The sequence below is a fragment of the Dermacentor silvarum genome, chromosome 1 (genome assembly GCF_013339745.2).
Source record: "Dermacentor silvarum isolate Dsil-2018 chromosome 1, BIME_Dsil_1.4, whole genome shotgun sequence".
In the NCBI taxonomy this organism is placed as follows: Eukaryota; Metazoa; Arthropoda; class Arachnida; order Ixodida; family Ixodidae; genus Dermacentor; species Dermacentor silvarum.
Genome location: NC_051154.1, coordinates 435,348,051 through 435,354,507, shown reverse-complemented (window position 1 = coordinate 435,354,507; position 6,457 = coordinate 435,348,051). Strand labels below are relative to the sequence as shown.

At 44.3% G+C, this 6,457-nt stretch overlaps 1 long non-coding RNA gene across 1 annotated transcript; it reads left to right on the top strand.

Annotated features, from left to right (window-relative positions):
- The first annotated feature begins 603 nt into the window (after nucleotides 1-603).
- On the top strand, nucleotides 604-1,922 carry LOC125942601 (uncharacterized). Its single transcript, XR_007465249.1, has 2 exons — nucleotides 604-782; nucleotides 1,789-1,922. It is a non-coding gene; the product is annotated as an uncharacterized LOC125942601 (long non-coding RNA).
- Nucleotides 1,923-6,457: the final 4,535 nt, after the last annotated feature.

Below are 6,457 nucleotides of genomic sequence, written 5' to 3'. Positions count from 1 at the left end.
TTCCGTGTATTATGACATACAGTTTCAGTTTTCTTTCAATTTATCATATATGACAGTTGATGTGATGACTTCAATTTCCTGTTTTATACTTAGGCTACTGATACTGCAGAAACAATTTTTTTTCATAATACAGACTACAGGCAGCAGAGTGCGGCTCATAAAGACATCGGGATAATGAGGAGTAATTTGTGGATACATTTCTCGCTATGGGTAATATAGGAGCCCCTTTCTCGCAATTCTGTGCGTTAGTTCAGAGCGCGTGTGCTGAAAGTGGACTGATTCTTCGCGCTTTCCGTGCAGCTACCGAAGTGACTGTGACAGCATAGAGAAAGAAATTCAACAAGAGGGGACACTCGGCAAAAACTGGCAACAGGAAACACGTCACCCTACGTCACGCTATACTTTTGACACCGAACGTTAGCTGCCGCGAGCATCGAAAAAAAAGAAAGTGAACTTAAATTAACAGGCATTTATTTTTTTTATTCTTTGCCGCGAAAAATTAAACGCTTTGCGTATCAATGAACTTAAGCTTTGCGACTTATTTTCCTTGCCTTACCTAGTCACAGGTCAGTGACGCGCCAGATACATGCGTCATCCGCCAGACACTCCCCCGAAGCCAACGAGGATGGCTGCGCGCGCGTTTGAGCGCTCGCGCGCGGCGACCCGTCTGCCTCCTCCTTTTTTTCTTTTTAAATGTAACCTGGTTTATTGGGCTCTCGGCGTATTCTTGCGTTCCTTCTGCACTGGGACAAGACACCACTGCACTATTGGACTACTGCAAGGTGAGAAATCTTGTTTCACAGTCTACGGCGCAATTAGGCTTACGGCACGGGACCGAGATTTAAGACGCAGTTAGCGAAAAACAGCTCGGCCGTCCTGGCGCAGTTACTTTGAGTTCATGAATCGTGCTGAGACATGTTTCCGACGCTTCCTATGGTACTATTGTAACTTATTTCGGTTTTTGAGCCACAATGGCCGCACAGGGTGCCGTGTAGCAGTTAGCGAGAACTCAGCCGTGGTGTGTAGTCTAGTTCATATTGCTAGGAGAAGTTTGTGCCGCTTTCTCTGACGCCAGACATTACTGAAAAGTAATTTCGTTACTTTCTGGGGTACTTTTGAGGCACGCTGGCCGCACAGTGCGCTGTGACGCAGTTAGCGATACGCAGCTCGGCCGTGGTGATAAAGTTTGGCGTGTAATGAATCTTAGAGGGACAAGTCTGTGACGTTTTTTTGCGGCTCCGCAACAACATATACCTTCTTTCGGTACTCACGCCTGTTGAAAACGCGATGGCCAATTGCCAAGAGTGATAACATGGGGTGTGCTGCTGGCGCCGGCAGAACGCGCGAACGACGAACATATCGGAAACTTGTAATTCGAAAATTACGTCTTCTAAAGGACTGAAAAAAGGCATTGCACCCACGCATTTGTCTTGAAAGCCTGTTGCGTCCGTCTCTATGTATGTAGCGTACCGTCGCGTCGCCCGAGGCCAAGTTTTGGAAACGCGAAGTCGCTCGTGTATTTGTGCTGCCTAAATGCAGAAAATAATGCCCGGAAATTGGGGAACGCTTGGAAATCAGATGTTTTCATATATGTTTGGGATTAGTCGAGTATTTTCTACGCCATGTATGTAAAAGCGAATTGCTTTTGTTTGTAATGCCGCCCATTCACCGCTTTCGCACGTTTCGCCTCGCAGTATTCCTATGTCTAAATACCAAAATGACTCATGCTTGTAACATGCTGTTACGTGCTTGCAAATGTAACATGCTTGTAATTTACTTTTTTTTCAGCTGGTGCCGTCCGGTGGAGCTTCATACAGGAACTACTGCCTTACCTGCTGGTGTCACAACGTTTGATGAACGCACAAGAAGCGCGGAACGAGCTTTTATATAGACCAAAATAAATATTTCCTCATTGCACAAAAGGTCTTGCGTCTACTTTGTGAAATTGCACGTGGCACAGATTCGATGAGACTTTATGAGATCGTTCGCAATCATTTTTACTAAATAATAAACCGATTCTGCACGAAGAGCAAGAAAAGGGGGGGGGGGCGCAGCCGGCGTGCTAGCTTGCGTTCAAAATGCGCGCGCTCAAAACAGAAACCGGAAGTGATCGACACCGACCGCTTGGAACGCTGCAGTCAATTCGGCCGCTGGGCCCTATGGGAGTGTCCCCTCTTGTTGAATTCCTTTCTCTATGGTGACAGCTTTTCGCTGTTTAAAGGTTTAAGCCTTTCGATGCCAAGCGCCTGAAATTTACACGAAGAACCTGCTCGTCCGGAACCAGAAAGGTCGCAAGCATCATGCCAAGGGAGGGATTACCCTTCTACAGGTTAGTCATGTCCTGGAGCAAAAAAAGAAAAACCGGGCAGTGAAAAGTCATTTTTAACGACGGGCTGTCGCTCTTGTGGTTATCACAAATGACGACTTGCGCCAACGTACCGCGCTTTGTCGGGAAACTGTTATGGTTCATTCTTTAGCAAGGGTATTTATTTGTGTGCCGCAGCGTAACTTACGTCATCGGGACCGATTTAAAAAGATAAAGGTCATGAGTCAGGCAGTGGTATCTAGGTGACATGAACGCCCGAGAAAGAGACTTGTACAGTCATATTCTTTTGGAAGCGCTCATAACTTTGCAATCTAAACCACAATAGAACTTCGTACACGGTATTTTTCCCAACAGCTTAACAGATGGCTAATCAGTCCTACTGTTTTAAACTTATAATTTTTAGCAGAGACACTCTCAGATCACCACAATATATATATATATATATATATATATATATATATATACAATACAGGGCTCTGTAATTTCCACCGTGACTTAACGTGGGTACGTTGCCGTATTTCATGTAACAATCCCAGTCAGCCTACTAACATATACCGCATTACTAATCACATCTACCATGGCTTCGGCTACATCCCAATAAGCAATTGCCTACCTCTTTTCAATGCTAAAGACTCGGTAGGCGTAAGACAGGCCAAAATTCCAATAGGAATACGCAGTGTGGAATTAGTATGGAATCTTCAGTGACATAGAACGTATGCATTATACACGAGTCTGTCCAGAATCGGACAGTAACATTGATTTACTCTGACCATTCATTTCGCATCAGTGTTAATACACAAAAAGCATGCTGACATTCTCTCGCTAGGTTTGCGTCGTGAAGTCGCCTGACCTTGCACAAGTTCTACAATTCTACGCTCGAATATTCCATCATCTAGAGCTCTGTGCTTGTCATCATGTCTAAGCTAAAAAGCCACCTTTGGCTTCATAATTTATAGTCAGCGTCAATAGCTTTTAGACGCCGGAAGCTGAAAAAGCATTTATATTTCTACGCCTTAGGCACGCATCCTGGTATTCTGATTTACAGCGTATGCTGGTCTAGAGTAAACAAAAGTTTTGCATAGTTTTACTGGCTGTGGGCGTAGGTGCGCTGAAAATCATGTTATTCGCAGAGCCTCGGCCGCGTAAACTTTTTGATGGCGACTGTGCCATTGAACACCTGCATTTTCTTTATTCTGCACACAATCTTTTTAATGAATGGCCTTCCAGCCAACGTCATGCAGTGCTTACACCTGGTTAATTTTCAGGACAGCCATGTCAGGCATGATTTATTATTTAAAAGAACTGAACTATTATGTAAGACGTCATTATTATCACAAATGAGGTGTAACAAATATGCAAACAAATAAAGGATAATAACATAGCCTATGAAATTTTACTTAAATCTCAGAACTACTTCAAAACTTCGCCTGTTCGTCTTGAGTACCTCCCTATGCTTTCTAGGAAACTGAAACGGCGAAATTCAAGGGTAAAATTGAGATTTCTTGCGGCACCATGACACAAAAGGGAAGGTGTGGCTTAGTGCGACCCTATGAAAGGTTGTGCTACCATTGTGCTACTCACGCACAAGGAACGACACTTTTGTATTTTATTTACAGGCAGTACAGAAAAAGCTATAAATGTTGTCAGTGGACGCTGGCGTGATCATGACAAAACCACCCCACTGATATGGGTCATAAACGATTCTAATAAGGGAACATTTATGCAAACCCTCACGGTCCTTTCTCACGTTTCTTCTTTGTTCAAAGACGTTAAATTTAGAGTAGGAAAATATTCTCCCAGAATTACGGAAGAATTGCACCAGTAATTATATCATGGTGCTGCGACCTTATTCAGCAATAGAGTTAGTTAAGAACAGAGAGAGAGAGAGAAGAACTTTATTTCCGGCAGATTGCTGAGCTGGGTTCCCACCTAGGAGCCAGCGGACAGACCGTGTCTCCCGGCAGCTTCCTCGGCCTGCTGGATAGCCCACAGTTGCTGGTCCAGGCCTGAACTGAGCAGCGCAGTCCCCCAACGCGCCCGAAGGCCCTCATTGGAGGCCGCGACCCCAGTATTGCTGATTAATGCTGGACATGCCCATAGGATGTCATCTAGTGTGGCTCTGGTGTTACAATACTGGCATAGATTGGTTGTATATAATTCGGGGTATATATGGTTCATGATGACAAGGTTCGTGTATGTTCGTGTTTGTAGCTGCCGCCATTGAACGGACTGGGCTCTATTGAGCTTGGGGTGAGGTGGTGGATACTCAAGCCTTTGCATTCGATAATGTTGAGTAATGTCACAGAATTTAGTGAGCCGATCGTCCCAAGTTAAGAACAGAACAGCAGACTCTAATAGCAACTTTGGTGATTGTAGCCGAAAACAATGTCTTCTTGCACAACTTTGTCGGCCTAACTCAAAAAGGGGCTGATCTGTGGTTGAAATCGTTCTCTATTCTTACGCTACAGGCTGCATTAACACGTCCCGCTGTCTTTTCGCATAATTTCCAATACTTATCTGCGTGCGTCTTGGTTAAAGGATATGAAGACCTTTAGTATTTCTGGAATTTCGGGAAGGTATATTGGAATGGTTCAAATGGTAAGACACGTGCGCTGCATATTGAAGATAGAAGGCTTATGTTTGAGGTACCGGTTTGTACTAAGCAAACAAACTTGTGGAATAATTTGGACAGCCTTCATTTGCACCGAAGCTCAGGTACGCAATAATTCTGCTTTGATATAATGCAAATATACTAAGTCAAATAGCTTCAACTTTATTCCTTTGTAAGAATACTACGTCTAGGTGCAGCCAACGTTTCTACTTCTGTGCTTTTTAATTGCACACACATTGGACGCTATTTATTTTTGTGGTACGTTTGAAGCTGCACAAGAGTCGCACAAGCACGCCCTTCCCATGACATAGCTGAAGAGGCAAAAATGCTTCTCAGTAATGTCTTCATAAATATTCGCCTTAAGAAAGAAATGAACTTTCAAAACACGTTACCTGGGTTTATTGTCTAAAATATATACACCTATCAAGTGCAAAAGAAGTTTGGAAGCACGTCCGCATGTTCACGAAACCAACCAACATTTTTTTGGAAGACGTTGGCACAGTAGAAAGAAATGAAACAAGAACTGTAACTAATTGACCTGTATTTCGAAATATTCCATCTGGCGGAAAACCGCCAAACAAAGCAGCGACAGTGATAAAAAAAGCGAGGCGCAGCTGGCTTCGAACCTGCGAACTCATGGTGGTCGTATCACTGATCCTGATCTGTGGTCGCTGAGGACGCTCGTTATCGGTTATTTTTTTTCTTTATTGTCGGCTATCGGTTAGACGCGCTGCTGCAGGCAAAAGTGAGTTTATATATGTACCACAACAAATTCCGCGATCTTGTTATGAAAACTGCTATTTTGGAACGAATTTATTGCAGTTTCGTGAGCGGCTGGTGCAACTAGCTGAGAGAGGAGTCATTGAGGTTGATAAATCCCCGGGAATACGTCAGTCGTAGCAATAGGCTCATCGCACATTGCTTTTTACTGGCCAAAAAAGCCTCCAAACTTTGGGATTGTCCATAGACTCCCATACTTCAAACTTCGCGTACAATTGGGAAAAGGGTTTCTGCCGTAAGTAATTCGCTGTCGTTTCACTTTGTTCATGTTTCATGTTTCCGTTCTGTTTCCTGCATTAACGAAACAATTCCTGTTGAAGCAGGTGTTAACGGCTCATGTCATGCGTATGTCATTGGGGCTTGTAAATAGCTTCTGTCCTGCAGATACGGTTGTGAATTGTATTGCAGTGGCACCCATGCCTCTGCAGATCCACACACCTTTTCTTTCAGGCTGTGGACTTTTACTGGAGAACTACATGAAATGTCGAATGATCGCCATGCAATTACGACGACGAGAACGCTTGCAGAAGCAGCGGCACTGAGAACGCGTTGCTTGTCGCAGAGGCTCGACGTTGTGGACGGTGACTGAAGTAGCACTGTGCACTTCATCAGTCCTGCCTTTTAATAAGCCTCCTTCACTGCCTGAAGCAGCTGGAGGGCAAATGCCAATTGCAGCAACCGCAGGACGTGGACACCAGTGCTCAGCATCAAAGCTGGCGTCATGAATGGCAAGCTACACC